Source organism: Scylla paramamosain, chromosome 45, assembly GCF_035594125.1.
Source record: "Scylla paramamosain isolate STU-SP2022 chromosome 45, ASM3559412v1, whole genome shotgun sequence".
NCBI lineage: Eukaryota > Metazoa > Arthropoda > Malacostraca > Decapoda > Portunidae > Scylla > Scylla paramamosain.
In genome coordinates, this window is record NC_087195.1 from 11,370,986 (window position 1) to 11,388,229 (window position 17,244).

General features: G+C 37.1%; 1 pseudogene; it reads right to left on the bottom strand.

Annotated features, from left to right (window-relative positions):
* Window positions 1–16,232: 16,232 nt before the first annotated feature.
* Window positions 16,233–17,026, bottom strand: LOC135094275 (cytochrome c oxidase subunit 3-like; annotated as a pseudogene).
* Window positions 17,027–17,244: the final 218 nt, after the last annotated feature.

Consider the following 17,244-nt stretch of genomic DNA (forward strand, 5'->3'; position numbering starts at 1 on the left):
ACGATGCGGTTCCACGATAACGATACGATTCCACGATTCCACGATAACGATACGATTCTATGATAACGATGCGATTCCACGATAATGATGCGATTCCACGATAACGATACGATTCCACGATTCCACGATAACGATGCGATTCCACGATAACGATACGATTCCACGATAACGATGCGATTCCACGATAACGATACGATTCTATGATAACGATGCGATTCCACGATAACGATGCGATTCCACGATAACGATACGATTCCACGATAACGATGCGATTCCACGATAACGATGCGATTCCACGATAACGATGCGATTCCACGATAACGATGCGATTCCACGATAACGATCCGATTTCACGATAACGAAGCGAGTTTCCACGATAACGATGCGATTCCACGATAACGATCCGATTCCACGATAACGATGCGAGTTTCCACGATAACGATGCTATTCCACGATAACGATGCGATTCCACGATAACGATGCGATTCCGCGATAACGATCCGATTCCACGATAACGATGCGAGTTTCCACGATAACGATGCGGGCGCGGCGATAGCTATACCACATTGGCTACCTACCTACATAGGTACCAGGACGAACCCTTCCTCCCCAAGGGTCCACCCCAGTCCCTGGGTGTGAGGGCAGTGACGATGCAACCTTGCCGCGCCTCACACGGGTCGCCATGAGCAATGACCCACCACACACCACTCCCCAACCACTGTCATGAAGTGAGCCCTTTTCTCCCCTAAAGGACCCCTCGTACTGCCAGTGTCTGGTGCATGGTGCACGGCGTGCCCTCGTTCATGGCGAGTTGTTCAGCCCGGCGCCATCATAATCAAGGGACCCGTACACACCCTCCACCAGACTCTATGGAAAGAGCCCTTACTCCCCATAAGGACTCCCCCCTCCGGGCAACATCTGCTGAATGGCAAACATTTATCTCTTGCTTATGGCGACCCCTTGCCTAGTGTAAGGCGCTGCAAGTGGACGACTACTATTGAAGCTTGAGGCCGCAAAGGAAAAGAAGGACCTGCTGCCAGTTCTTTGCCTTGGGCCCCAGGCCGGACCAGACAGCCACCTTCTCCCCCCGTGCGGCGCCCAAGGCCGTCACGGCCCTCAACGAATTTTGGCCGAAAGTTCTCAAACGTCATTTAAATTTTGATTCGAATATAAAATCGTCGATAGTAAATAAAAAATGGCTTTGGTTTGAAAGTGTGCAAGAGTGGGCTGATCAATGAAACAAGATGAGGCAGCTTTGCTCCGGAGTATTTGAGTGTACCTTGCGTGTTTGCTGCCCGTGAATATGCGCATGTTCGTGTGTGGCTAGACAGAAACAGTAATCCAGTGGTAGTGACTATTTAATAGGGAACTTAACAAGATTAGATACATTTCTGGATGCCTAGTACACGAACTGTCATCTGTAGACCTACTTTTTTTTTTTTGTTAGCTGCTATTATGGTCTTTAAAAAGTAAGAAATAGATCGTCAGAGTTTTTTTTTTATCATCACATCGTTAGCACTTGATGACAAGAAGACACGGAGTGACGAGTATATACACTTGTAAATTTGTGGGCGGCCGAGAAAATGATATTAGTCATCTCGAGATGCTTAGGGACACCTGGACTGTAAACATGCAACCCCTCACCTGAAACGTGGTAAAGAGAGCGGCAGAGCCAGTGTTAATTCCCAGTGGGACCATAACCCTCAGCCGGCCAGGCCTGTGGCTTGCCTTGGCCTAACAGGCTGCGTCGCTGATGCCACCTCAACCACGCCTTGCATTGCTCACACTCTTTTTACTCAATAATTCTTATATATATATATATATATATATATATATATATATATATATATATATATATATATATATATATATATATATATATATATATATATATATATATATATATATATATATATATATATATATATATATATATATATATATATATATATATATATATATATATATATATATATATGAGAGAGAGAGAGAGAGAGAGAGAGAGAGAGAGAGAGAGAGAGAGAGAGAGAGAGAGAGCGGGGGGGGGAAGGAAGCATTCAGCCTGGGTGAGGGAGTGGAGGGATTAGCAGTAACACGTGAAGTGTGTAGGAGAGTAACGTAAGGTAACGTAAGGGGGGAAGGGGAGAGACAGTTTGGGTGAAGGAAGAGTGTTAGTTGGGTGGGATGGAAGGGAGGGGAGGAGAAGGGAGGGGGGGGAAAGTTTGGGTGAAGGAAGAGTGTTATTTGGGTGGGATGGAAGGGAGGGGGGGCAAAGTTTGGGTGAAGGAACTACAGTGTTAGAATGAAAGATGATGGGCAGACCGTCCTGCTTTGCTTATGATGCTGTTTATTGAGAGCAGGCTCCTCTTACCTTTCATCAGTTTTGAAGTAAAATGTTTTAAATTTGTGTATATTAAAAAAATCTCCAGTTCCTGTCAACACGACTGCATGTTTTTATTTTATTATTTTATTTGATCTATTTATTTATTTATTTATTTATTTATTTACTTGTTTGATCTTTTGTTGTAATTGCAATATAAATATAATATAACTTGAAAGTGTGTGTAGGAGAGTGAGGTGTCCGGCAGTGTTTATCACGTCACCAAAACAATGTCAAACCCTCCGCCACACCTCAGGAGGTGTGGTGGATTCTATCTCCAGTGGGGACAGAATCCAGGGCCCGCCACGCTCCGCCGTGAGGGGGGGGCTTGTGCCTCAGGCGATCGTGAACAGAGTACAGGGAGAGAGCGGAGCGTTAGAGATGCCTCAGTTCCGCGGCGCCGACCAATGGGAGACGTGGCAGTCAGGCAAGGATAGGCTGATTCCACCAACCAGCGGCGCGGCGAGGCGAGGGGTGGGGCAGGGAGTGGATGCTTCCTCGCCACCACGCGATAAAGATGGCGGAGTTTCCAATATATGTATAATATATATATATATATATAGAGAGAGAGAGAGAGAGAGAGAGAGAGAGAGAGAGAGAGAGAGAGAGAGAGAGAGAGAGAGAGAGAGAGAGAGAGAGAGAGAGAGAGAGAGAGAGAGCGTGTGTGTGGTATTTAAAGTTTGGATTATTCTCTCCACTGCAAACTTAATTTTTCCAAGTACAGAGGCAGACATCTGCCACTCACCACTCCACTCCGTCAGTCTGTTAAGCTCCTCCTCAAGTTCATTGCAGTCTTCATCGCACGTCGCCTTACCACCTAACTTTGTGTCATCTGCTAATTTAACTTCCACCACTCGAGTGAAAACACTTGAAAACCCCAACAGCTTCCATTACAGCCTGTTAAACTATCACTGGAACTATGAAAACACCCTTGAAAACTGCAACAACTTCCACTACAGCCTGTCAAAATTACACGTACCGAGAAAGGTAACAGAGGGCATACAAGTACGATCTGTGGTATCCCTTGGTCACCTTCCTTTACCACTAGCATCGTGAATTTTTTTTTTTTTTTGTAGGAAGGACACTGGCCAAGGGCAACAAAAATCCAACAGAAAAAGAAATGCCCACTGAAATGCCAGTCCCATAAAAGGGTCAAAGTAGTAGTCAAAAATTGATGAATCTTGAGTATCCTCAAAACCTCCCTCTTGAAGGAATTCAAGTCATAGGAAGGTGAAAATACAGAAGCAGGCAGGGAGTTCCAGAGTTTACCAGAGAAAGGGATGAATGATTGAGAATACTGGTTAACTCTTGCGTTAGAGAGGTGGACAGAATAGGGGTGAGAGAAAGAAGAAAGTCTTGTGCAGCGAGGCCGCGGGAGGAGGGGACGCATGCAGTTAGCAAGATCAGAAGAGCAGTTAGCATGAAAATAGCGGTAGAAGACAGCTAGAGATGCAACATTGCGGCGGTGAGAGAGAGGCTGAAGACAGTCAGTTACAGGAGAGGAGTTGATGAGACGAAAAGCTTTTGATTCCACCCTGTCTAGAAGAACAGTATGAGTGGAACCCCCCCCCCCCGTATGAAGGTTAGTTTGAAATCAAAGCTTTGTGCCAGACTCTATCAAAAGCTTTTGATATGTCCAAGGCAACAGCAAAAGTTTCACCAAAATCTCTAAAAGAGGATGACCAAGACTCATTAAGGAGAGCCAGATCACCAGTAGAGCGGCCTTGACGGAACCCGTACTGGCGATCAGATAGAGAGTTGTGAAGTGATAGATGTTGAAGAATCTTCCTGTTGAGGATATATTCAAAAACTTTAGATAGGCAGGAAATTAAAGCAATAGGACGGTAGTTTGAGGGATTAGAACGGTCACCATTTTATAGGAACTGGTTGAATGTAGGTTGTTGTTGTTGTTGTTGTTGTTGTTTTTCCCGTTTCCTTCCCTTTTCTCCTTCTCCTCCTCCTCCTCTTTCTCCTCCTCCTCCTCCTCCTCCTGGTGTCCTGGCGTCAGTTGGTGTTCATTAAGCAAGAGAGAATCATGCATTAATTCTTTCGTGTCATGAATGCACGTCTCCCCTCTCTCCCCTCTCCCTCTCCTCACTCTCGCTCACCTCTCCCACTCCCTCTTCCCTCCCCCCTTTCTCTTCACTTCCTCTCTTCTCTCTTTTGCACTTTTTTTATATTCTGTCCTCGATTCGTTTGTCTTCCTGTTTCCTTTCCATTCTTCATCTAAAACTCATTTTTTTCTGTTAGTTTTTGCGCTTTCTCTGTCTCCATCTTCACTTTTCTTCCTTTCCTTCCTTTTCGTTCATTTGTTATTTCAGTCTTTTCTTTTTTTTACTTTTTTGTTTTTGCTTTCTTCCTTTTTTTCTTTATTTTTCTTTCTGCCTTTCATTTTCTTACTTTCTTTCCTTCATTTTTTTGGTGTGTGTCTGTTTCCTCTCCCTCTTCGTTACGTGCTTCTCTCTTTCACACCTATACATTTGCTGCCTTCTCGTCTCCCTCCTCTGCTCCTTTCACCGCCTCCAGTTTCCTCGTCTGTCTGTTTCCTTCCCCTCATTCGTCCATCTTTCTTACTCACGGACACTCCTCGAGATTCTCTTTTCCTTCCCTGTTCATTGTTTGCCTCTCCTCTTTTCTCTCGTTTTGCTTTTCATGTGTCCTTTTCCTTTCTCTTTTACGTATCACTTATTCCTTTCATCATTCGTCTTCCGTTTCCTTTTTTTTTTTCCTGTATTCATCAACGTCCCTTCCTTTCTATATTCCTCCATGCCTCTTTTCCTTTTTCCTTATTCTTCTCCCTGCCCATGTCATGTTTTTCTTCCCTTTCTTCCTTCCATGTCCTTCCTTCTTCTTAGTCCTCTTCATTTCTACTTTCCTCTCACCCTTTCTCCTTCCTGTCTCTTTTCCTATCTTTGCCATCTCTCTCTCTCTCTCTCTCTCTCTCTCTCTCTCTCTCTCTCTCTCTCTCTCTCTCTCTCTCTCTCTCTCTCTCTCTCTCTCTCTCTCTCTCTCTCTCTCTCTCTCTCTCTCTCTCTCTCTCTCTCTCTCTCTCCCTCCCTTCTCCTCTCCTCTCCTCTCCTTCCCTTCCCATCCCTTCCCTAAGCCCCTCCCACGTGCAGTCTCGGCGCCAACTCTCTCTTTGTTAGCTCATAAGTTAGAGAAACCCTTAAGAGAGTGGCTGCGAGGTCCCTTTAGGGCACTCAGGTAAACTCCTTCAAATATATTACAAAGAGCGCTACGTTTGTGTCGGTCTGCCTGTCTGTCTCACGTTTCCATGGCCTTGTGATCGAAGTTGGGAATCAAGTAAACTGAATTCAACGAGAAATAGTCGGGAATCTGTACGTAGAAAGTAAAGGAGTAGAGAATATTTGAGTCTGGCTAAAGTTAACGGAGATAATTTCTTTTCTTGTTAGAAATAATAGGTAAACAAAAACAACACAAATAGTGATAATAGTTAATTTTGTATTCCTTACTTAGTCTTCTGGTTTTGTCTTCCTGACTGTCCTTTTTTTCTTTTTTGCTGTCAATTACTCATGCATATAGAAATACTCATAGAGACAGTAACAAAGAAAGAAAAAAAGAAGAAATTAAACTTAGAATAGATGATCAACTTTCGAATCCTTCAATCTTCACTCACACTGTCTTCATAAATATCCTTTTTTTCTGGGCGCATGTTTCCTTCTCTCCTTGAGGTATAATTTAGCCGTCCCCTACCTGAGCCATGTATCCTTCCCACCCTTCTCCCTTCCCATTTCATTTCTCTCTGACAGCTCATAAATTGCTGTCTATTTTTAGCTTATATTTCCTAGGCAGTGTTTAGTAGCCCTGTCAGACCTCCACTTACACCCACCATCAGCTTGCACCCTCACCTCGCACATCTGTCACCAAGCATTCGCCTCTCATCACCAACTCATCCATACTTCCTCGGCGTTTATACTTATTCGTTACTCGTATAAATGAATTGATAGGTACATACATACATACATACATAGATGGACAGATAGATAGATTAACTGATAGGTAGATGGCTAAACAAACGTATAAGTAGACAGACGGTTAGACAGGTAGATAGATAAATTGACTGATGGATAAATGGCTAAACAGGCAAACAGATAGAGAGACAGACAGACATAGTTAGACGGCTAGACAGACATATAGACAAACAAATAAAATAGATTGTTAGACAGACAGACAGATAGATTATTGGCCACGGCTTTTATCATAAACTAGTACATAACAATTTATCTTATATCACGAATGAAGGAGGTTGGCAAAAGTTCAAAATGTTTACAAACTTAGTCCAGACACCCACTCATGTAGTCACGTCCACGAGTCGAGTAGCACAACACACTCAGTGCCACTGTTTAGTATTTATTCTCAGTCTTGTATCTTCTAATCTGCTGAGTCTCCTGCTGAAACTGGACAACTGAAAGAGAGACGAGAGGTTCACGATGATTAAAAAAAAAAAAAGTACATGAAGACGGAATGAGGGTAAAAAAAAATAAAAAATAAAATAAATAAGGAAGAAGAAAGAGAAATAGAGAACACAGCAATAGCCAGTATACTAGGGAAGTTTGGTCATGACTTCTGACCACTACTGCACCACCCTCGTCACACCCACGTACACCACACCTGCCCTCCTTCTACTACTTAAGTCTGCCCTCGATCCTTTGCCGCTCATTCTCAAAAAGAAGAAGAAGAAAAAAAAGTATCACATAGTAAGTGTGAGAAGGTAGTTGTTTTCTGATTACTACTGCACCACGCCCTTGTCACACCAGCGCACGCCTCACGTACACTCCTCACCACACCCAAGTCTCTCCACGATTCTTTACCGCTCGTTCAGAAAGAAAAAGAAAGAAAAACGCTAACCACACGGGAAACAAGTGATGCAGATTATATATTCGACTTTTTGACCGCAACAGCACCACGTCCTTGTCACACCCAGGTTCTCCACACTACACTCAAGTTTCCCCTCGATTCCTTACGGCTCCTTACCTTTTTTCCCCGCACGTGATAGCTATTTTTAACCAAGTGGACAGGACGTTACATGACTCTGTCGTGCACTCCGCTCCTCCAGGCAGGCAGCGGCGCCATCGACCACCACCACCACCACTACCACTACCACCGCCACTGCTAGTACCAGTCCCCTCGGCGACAATATATTACCTAGTCCTCGCACCTCATGTTCTTTCTCCCTTTCTTTACTTGACTTTTTGCTGTGTCTCTTGGTAGTGGTGGTGGTGGTGGTGATGGTGGCAGTGGTGCTGGTGGTGCTTTTGTTGTTGTTGTTGTTGTTGTTGTTGTTGTTGTTGATGTTGTTCTCCTCCTCCTCCTCCTACTCCTTTCTCATCTGCACCTCCTTTCTTCACCTGTCTCCGTTTTTCCAAACGTGTTTCCTTTTCTTCTTCATTCTCTCTCTCTCTCTCTCTCTCTCTCTCTCTCTCTCTCTCTCTCTCTCTCTCTCTCTCTCTCTCTCTCTCTCTCTCTCTCTCTCTGTGTGGTACTCACAGCGGGGACCCTTACTTCACTTTTTGTCATGTTTATATTTTTTGAAATATTTTGTTTGATCTTATTTAGTGCCGAGTGAGCTGAGCTGCTCGAGCAAAGGAGAGAGAGAGAGAGAGAGAGAGAGAGAGAGAGAGAGAGAGAGAGAGAGAGAGAGAGAGAGAGAGAGAGAGAGAGAGAGAGAGAGAGAGAGAGAGAGAGAGAGAGAGAGAGATTGCTTTTTCATCATTAATTTTTATTATGCATTATTATTTATTTATTTATTTTTCATTGACGGAACCCATACTGGCGATGAGATAGAAGGTTGTGAAGTGATAGATGTTTAAGAATCTTCCTGTTGAGGATAGATGCAAAAAACTTTAGATAGGCAGGAAATCAGAGCAATAGGACGACGGTTTGAGGGATTAGAACGGTCACCCTTTTTAGGAACAGGCTGAATGTAGGCAAAGTTTCAGCAAGAAGGAAAGGTAGATGTTGACAGACAGAGCTGAAAGAGTTTGACTAGGCAAGGTGCAAGCACGGAGGCACAGTTTCGGAGAACAATAAGAGGGACATCTTTGGGAAGAAATGGGATATTGCTAAGTTTGAGATCAGTTTTTTTTTTATTATTATTATAGATTTGTAGCTTGGCATTATGTTAATAATATTATTATTTTGTTATATTTTTTTTAATCAATCAGGAATTTATTTTATTTATTTTTTTTAATATATACAATTATTTTATATTTTTTTATTGTAATATAGTCTTTAAGTAATAGTTGATGTTATATATAAACATTTAAAATTATATAGATAAACTTTTCATAGATTTATTATATAAGATGAAGATTTTATATAATTCTTTAATTATATATAAAAGTGATTTTTTTTGTTCAGAAGGTTCATTTATATATGTATTTATATATAATATAATTTATGTAATCATTTATTTATTTATATATATATATATATATATATATATATATATATATATATATATATATATATATATATATATATATATATATATATATATATATATATATATATATATATATATATATATAATTTAAAAAAAATCGTAAGTAGCTAATTGCAGATATTACTATTTTATATATTTAATGATTAATTTGAAATTGTTAAAAGTTTGATTATTTTTTGAAGTTCCCATGATCTTACTGACTTTGTATCAGAGTTTTTGCACGTAATACTTTGTAGTTTAGGATAAATATAATAAGAATATTGATGTTAAGAGATTTATTTTTATCAAGTTTAATTCTCAGCATGTAATATTAAAGAATTTAGAAAATTAAGATTTAGCAGTGAGTTAAAGCCTTATTAATATTGTGGCAGCAGTTGCAGTTACACTCTAAGGTTGAATGAGAATATATTGGTTTATTGTTAAATATATATATATATATATATATATATATATATATATATATATATATATATATATATATATATATATATATATATATATATATATATGAGAGCACAGGAACACTAGATTTGAGAGGGCAATAAATTACCGCCCCGTCATAGGAGAGAACCATTTGTCAGGCGGGCAGGTGGGCGGAGCCTGTATCAATGCGCGCGGGCCGAGGTGAGCGGGTCATGACCTTGCCAGGCCTCACTCCCAGCCGGGTCACCCAGCGCCCAAGACGTGCCCTCCTCGACTCCTCCCGAACCAGCCTGCAGAAAGGACAGCGTGGTGCAGCGGTAAGCCGAAGCCTTGACCGACGAAGCTGGCTTTCAACGAAGCAGACTGGAGGAGTGAGTACACCAGTGGAACGCCTTGGGTGAGTTATTTGTAATAAGGCCTGTTCACAAGACCGCATTTCCAGTCACCCCAGCGACCACGTGGTCGTCGCTCCTTGCGCGGCATAGTGACACGGTGCATAGTGCCGGCTAATTACTCGTACCTCCGTGACCCAGTAACTTAACGTAAGGCTGTGCTCTCACAACGTAAAAGGACCGGGCATTGGCCTCACTTCCGAAGGAATAGGTATTTCTTTCTGTGTGCGGCCCACGCGCCACTGAGTGTAGCCATAGCTAGCCAGGCCTTTGTTGTAATTACTGTGTAAATATAAGTCAAATATTTATGACTGTGCTTTCTTTTGAGTGTCCTACCCTAGTCTACCTGGAGACTCAACCAGGAGTCGCATGTGATCGGCAGGTGGTAACGTGTAAAGGAACCCCGATCCATGACAATATATATATATATATATATATATATATATATATATATATATATATATATATATATATATATATATATATATATATATATATATATATATATATATATATATATATATATATATATATATATATATATATATAATTTTAAGGTGGGCCTGAAAAATAAAGAAGTGAAATCAGATTATTTTTTACATGAAAATTATGTCATAAAATTAAAGTTGAAGCAATAAGGAATTGTATTTAAACAAGGATTAGACACACTATTATACCAAAAAGTAATTTTGTAACCAAAGTATTTGTAGTTATGTTCTTAAAATGTGAAGAATTTGTCGGTGATGTAGTGTTGTCAGAGAAACCTGTTTTGAATAGATACACCACGAAGAATATTACTTAAGTTTGTACATTAGTATGTATACCAGCATTATTAGTGTATAGAGGCATCCATTAACACAGCTTGAACACTGCCATAACTTCTTTATTACAAGCGTTTGGACCTGTCAAAATAAACACATCTCAAAGTTTTTTTTTTTTTCATCTTAAGTACCCAAGCATCATTAATAAGTAGATCAATATGAAAATTGAGAATGAATGTTTGTAGAATTCACCATATGTTAAGTACAATTAAAAATCAATCATATAACCAATCAACCGTATTGATTTTCACTTATAATAATCATTAGAATTATAACTCACAACGGTAGCTCCTGCCGCATATGGATTGCCTCCATGAACTTTCCGAACGAGTAGTTGGATTCATAAACTGTAATACATGAAATATTCCCTGAGTAACTATCAATCTTAATAGCCGACCGCACAATCACATTAACACTGTAATCATAAAAGATCATCACTAATACAAACATTTAGTCGATGAACATCACAAATGTTTTACGTGAACACCAGCTGATAAACCACCACACAGTACTATTATAACCAAACATAGCCATACATACCAGCATAATACAATAATCCCAAGTCTTGAATAAATATTACATCCAGTGATCCATCACAACACACTTCAGGCTAGGGCGGACAGCAACTAACCCTGGCTGACCGTTCGTCGCCACCTCATCACCCTGCTGCCACCTCACCTCACCTCCCCACTGCCACGTCACAAAGACGTGCATCTTGCGCACCTTGTACTGAGCTTAATCCTCGTCTACATAAACACACTGATACACGAACTAATTTAGAAATAAACAAATAAACAAAATAATTTATATTCAAATTATCATCAGACTGATGAAACAATTAGGTCATTTTTATAGAATTATTACTGAATAAATCATCAATAATGTTGAATATATTAGATCAAGGTGCAGCTAATGCTTAAGTTAAAATGGGTTACGATAAATTTTATTTAGTAGGGAAAATGAATTTAAAGGTTAATTAGAAGGACGATTTGATTGTAAAGTAAGTTTAACATGCTTGCTAGATGTAAGGTGTAAAGCATGTACATATCGCCCGTCGCTTTCATTATTAAGATGAGACAAGTCGTAACACAGCAGGCTTACTGGAAAGTGAGCCTGGACAGGAGAATCAAAGTACACCTAAAGTTAGTATAGCGTTTCAGTTACGTTGAAAAGGTTTATTATATATTTAAGGGTAGGAGGGACGAGCTTCTTAGCACTTGTAAAATTAATCAATAGGACAAAAAAATTAAAATAATGTTTTTTAGGCTTAAAAGTAGCTATGAAATTAAAGTGTTCGAATTTAGATTTAGGAGAAAGAAAATAATTTATTTATGGCTTTGATAAAGTACTAGAATATTGAATTTAACGTAAAATTTTAAGAAGTAATGAGTGTATTAGTAGAATGAATATGTAAAATGATTTGAGAAAAATGAAATAAAGAGAATGAATTATAATAAAATAATGGAATAAAAAAGGAACTCGGCAAAGGTTATTTCTTGCCTGCTTATCAAAACATGTCTTTCTGAGGTTGTTTATGGTGCAGCCTGCTCACTGACATGAAATGTTCAATAGCCGCGGTGTGTTGACCGTGCACAGGTACCATTATCATCACTTTGTTAATTGGAGACTTGTAGGAATGGTTGGACAAAGAAAAGTCTGTCTCTTTTATTAAAATTGAATTTAACTTCTAAGTGAAAAGGCTTAGATTTTTTAGAGGGGCGATAAGACCCTATAAAGCTTTATAAACTTAATAAGTTTGATGAATTAAAATAATAAAAATAGACTTAAAAGGTTTATTTGGTTGGGGCGCTATGGGTATAAATGAAAATAACTGCTATTCTAATTGGACAATTATATGTGATTAGAGTTTGTAAGTGATCCTTATATTAAGGATTACAACATCAAGTTACTTTAGGGATAACAGCGTCATTTTATTTATTTATTTATTTTTATTTATTTATTTTTTTTTATTATTATTTTTTTTTTTGAGAGTCCTTATCAAAAAAATAAGTTTGCGACCTTGATGTTGAATTAAAATGTGTTTATAGTGCAGCAGCTATAAAAGAAGGTCTGTGCAACCTTTAATTTTTTACATGATTTGAGTTCAGACCGGCGAGAGTCAGGTCGGTTTCTATCTTCTGGAATTAAAAAATAAAAAAAAAGTAGCACGAAAAGATTAAGTAATTATTATTTTTTTTTTTGTATAATTGAAATACTATTTAGCCAGATAATATGTGCTGGATTTAGGATCTAGTTAAATAGAATACATTTTATAAATAATAAAACAACTGAATGTAATTGTTTTGTGTTATTAGTGGAGATTGTAATTTACTTAGTTTCAATCATTTGTGTTTTGGCAGGAGTGGCTTTTGTAAAGAGTTATTTGTTAAATATCAATGTTATATTTGCTTTATATTTTTATCGTTACCTTTGAGGTTAATTTGGTTTGCTTCTTGTTTAGCGGAAACTAACCGGACACCTTTTGATTTTACAGAAGGAGAATCAGGGTCAGTTTCGAGGTTCAACACGGAATATAGGAGAGGGGGATTTGCTTTAATTTTTATAGCAGGATATTCAGAAATTTTTTTTATAAGAGTTCTTTTCGTTATTGTGTTTTTAGGAAGAAGACCTTGCAGGATAATATTTCATTTAAAGTCTATATTTTTGGCATTCATGTTTGTGTGAGTTCGAGGAAGTTTACCTCGGCTTCGATACGATACATTGATGTATTTAGCTTGAAAAAAGATTTCTTCCAGTTTCTATGAGTTATTTATTGCTTTTTATTGGGGTAAAATCTTTATGTTTTGTATTTAATTTATAAATATAATTAAAATAATGTGTTAACACAATCGTTAAGAATATTTTTGCTTTTCTGCTACTTTCAAAAGTCTATTTTAAATAAAATAAATGATCATTTTAATAAATTATGTCATCTTATGAGTAGGAGGGGATTGATAATAAAAGAAAATAAAAAAAAATGAGAGTTGAAATTTTGCCTGTAAGAACATAGGATTCTTGAACGGGTCAAGGTCCAGTTCAAGTGAGTATAATCAATACTGAAACTAAAATTCAAAATATAAATTGATTTAGAGGATAAAAAGTTAATCTGCAAAAATTTGATGTATGAGTGAAAGGTAAAATTATAATGATTGCTACTGAGGCAACTAGAGCGATTACCCCTCCAAGCTTAATCGGAATAGATCGGAGTGCACATGTAAACAAGAAATATCATTGTGGTTGAATATGGGCAGGAGTAACTAGAGGATTAGCTCTAATAAAGTTATCATGATCTCCTAACAAATAAGGATTAAGAAGGGACAGAACAAGTAAAAGTGTAAATATAACAATGAATCCAACAATGTCTTTAAATGTAAAATAAGGATGGAAAGGTATTTTCTAACTGTCTTGATACACCTAAGGGGTTATTAGCACTTGATTGATGGAGAAAAAAAATATGAATAATAGTTATAGCGGCAATAATGAAAGGAAGGACGAAATGAAAGGTGAAAAATCGAGTTAGTGTGGCATTATCTACTGAAAATCCTCCTCAGATTTATTATTCTAAATCTGTACCAATGTAGGGAATAGCTAAAAAAGAAAAATATTATTAATAAGAGTAGCTCCCCAGAATGACATCTGCCGTCAAGGGAGAACATTACCTAAAAAAAAGCTGTTGCTATAACTATAAATAAAATCACTACTCCAACTATTCAAGCATGGAAGATTATATAGGATCCATAATAAATACCTGGTCCAATATGAATATAGAGACAGATAAAGAAAAATGATGCTCCATTGGCATGTATAGTTCGGAGAAGTCAGCCACAGTGTACGTCTTAGCAGACATGGGCTACTCTAGAGAATGCTGGATCAAAGTGAGCAGTGTTATGTATAGCTACGAATAAACCGGCAGCAGTTTGGATGACAAGACACAATCCTAACAATGATCCAAAGTTTCAAAAAGTCGAAATATTTGAAGGTAAGGTTATATCAGCTAGAGAAATAAAAGGTGGCATTTTCAGAGAGGTGTTGTCGCTAAGGAGAGAGTCGTAAGAGTCCTTTGAATAAATTAGTAATTTTTACCACTACAATTAAAGTTAGGATTAGATAAAGGATGATAAATGGTGAAATTTATCAAATTAGAAATAAAGATTCATCTAATAATAAAAACTTTTCATGATTCTATATTCAGAGATGATAAAGGAGAGTTGGTTACAGCTTCGTTTAGCAAGGGATCTCAGAAAAGAGTAAGTGGAAAAAATAAATTAAGAGAAGGATGGAAATAAGGAAGGTCGAATAAGAGAATGAGAATGAGGATGACTCATTAGAAGCTAAAGATGTAACATAAATGAATAATACAAGTATACCTCCTAAGAAAATTATAAAGAGAATTTATGAGAATCAGTAAGTGTATGTTGTTAATCCGGCTGAAAGAGAAATTTGATGGTTTGAATTAAACCTATAGATAAAGGATGAATTAACTGTGTAAATAATGCAGATAAAACTAAAATGAAGGGAATAAAAAGAAAGGTCATATCAAAGAATAGTTAAATAAAATATCAGTTTTGAGAATTAAAGATAAAGAAATCTTCTCTTTTTCTCTGAAGTTTTAAGAAAAAAAATTTCATTATTGGTTTACAAGACCAAGGTTTTAAGTTAAACTATTAAAATTAATGGTAAGTTTTAGAGGTATAATGATTTTTGTTCCTATAGTTATCATTTTTTGTGGGGTTTGAGGGTTCATTACGTGCAATAACCACATGTTAAATTCTTTGTTAAGTCTTGAGTTTACAATGCTTGGAGCTTTTTGGCTTATAAGAACGCAGTTGACTTTAGTGGGGAGAGAAATTTATTTTTCTTTCTTCCTTTCTTTCTTTTTTTTAACGTTGGCTGCGTGTGAGGGGTCCTAGTTAAAAAAAAAAATGTTAGCTTGTGGCGCTTATGATATAATATTTACTTTGAGTTTAAGGTAAAAAATAATAATAATAATAATAATAATAATATGGTATTTTTAGAAAAATATTTCAGCTTTAAAATGAAAATGTAACGTGTTACACTATAAAAATAGAAACATCAATGGAATTCAACGGCTTAAAAAAGTTCGAATCTTTTCTTTTTGTCATAATGTTCCATCTTGATTAGAAGAATTACTTCAATTTTGTTTTTAACAGTAACGTACCTCTGTTTTGGTTTCATTCATAATTATTAGAGGTTTAAAGGCCAAAGTTTAGGTAGAAACTAAATGCGATAATTTCGCTTTCTAATAGATAAAATAAAATTTACTAAAACACTTTATGAATGCAATTCATATGTCATACAATTTCACTGTGGTCTTAAAGTATTAATCAGATCCTTCTGAAGCTCCCTGTGCTCACTCGTAGTAAAGGCCTAAGAGAAGAATAAGAAGAGAGCTCTAGTAAACAATCAAGAAAATACTTCAGTAATGTTAAAAAAAAAATTGATGCTGAAGGTAAAAGTAATGTAATCTCTACATAAAAAAAAAAAAAAAAAGATTACAGCAATTAAAAAAAAATATCGAAGCTGAACCTTTAGGATTAAATCCACATTCATAAGGAGATTTTTTTTCGGTTAATATTTTTTTTTAATTTGGGATACTAAGGTTATAACAATATAACAGATAATTAAAGTTAGTAAAAATACAAAATAAAGTATTGTAAGAATTATTTTTTCTAGGCGTTCTAGACTTTCTGATTGGATATACTTTATATATTAAAAAAATAGCCTCCTCATCAGTAAATAAAGACGTAAAGGAATAATCAAAGTACCTCAACAAAGTGTCAGTATGATGCGGCTGCCTCGAATCCAACATGATGATTACATGAAAAGTGACAAAAATATTGACAAAAAAAAAAAAAAAGTAGAAATGAGGTTCCAATAATTCCATGAAGACCATGAAAGCCTGTAGCTACACACACACACACACACACAAAGTAGAGCCAAACGCGGAGTCAACAATAGTGAAAGGAGCCTCAAAAATACTTGAAAGCTTGAAGAAGAGTAAAATAAAATCCTAAAACAATTGTAAGGCCTAGTCTTTGAATGGCTTGCCTGTGACTAGATTCTATAATAGCATGATGAGCTCATGTTACGGTCGCTTCTCAAGACAAAAGAATAGTAATGTTTAATAAGGAAATTTGAAATGGACTGAAAGGTTGAATACCGTAAGGAGGTCAATTTATCCCAGTTTCAATCGTTGGGGCTAATCTACTATGAAAAAAAGCTCAGAAAAATTATAAAAAAAAGAATAATACTTCTGAGGCAATAAATAGAATTATTCCCCATCGTAAGCCTTTTACTACTACAGAGGTATGGAGTCCTTGGAATGTATCCTCTCGAGTAATATCACGTCACCTTTGATATATGGTAAGGAGAATAGCAACAAGTCTTAATAACAAAAAAATATTATGTTATACTGGTGAAATCATTTAATTAAACCTGTATTTATTATTATTGCCCTAATAGAACCAGTTAAAGGCCGTGGTCTTATATCTTCTAAATGGTAAAAACCGTGAGATGATGTCATTAGTTAATTTCTCTGGTGTAAAGAGTTCGTAAGACAGCAAAAACATGGGACTGAATAATTGCAACAGCTCATTCTAAGGTTAATAGTAAAATTTGAGAAAAAAATAAGAATAGATAAAAGAAATGAGGATGTTACAGATGGTCCAGTATTAGCTAATAAGGTTAAAAGAAGATGGCCTGCAATTATATTAGCTGGTAATCGTACAGCTAAAGTCCCGG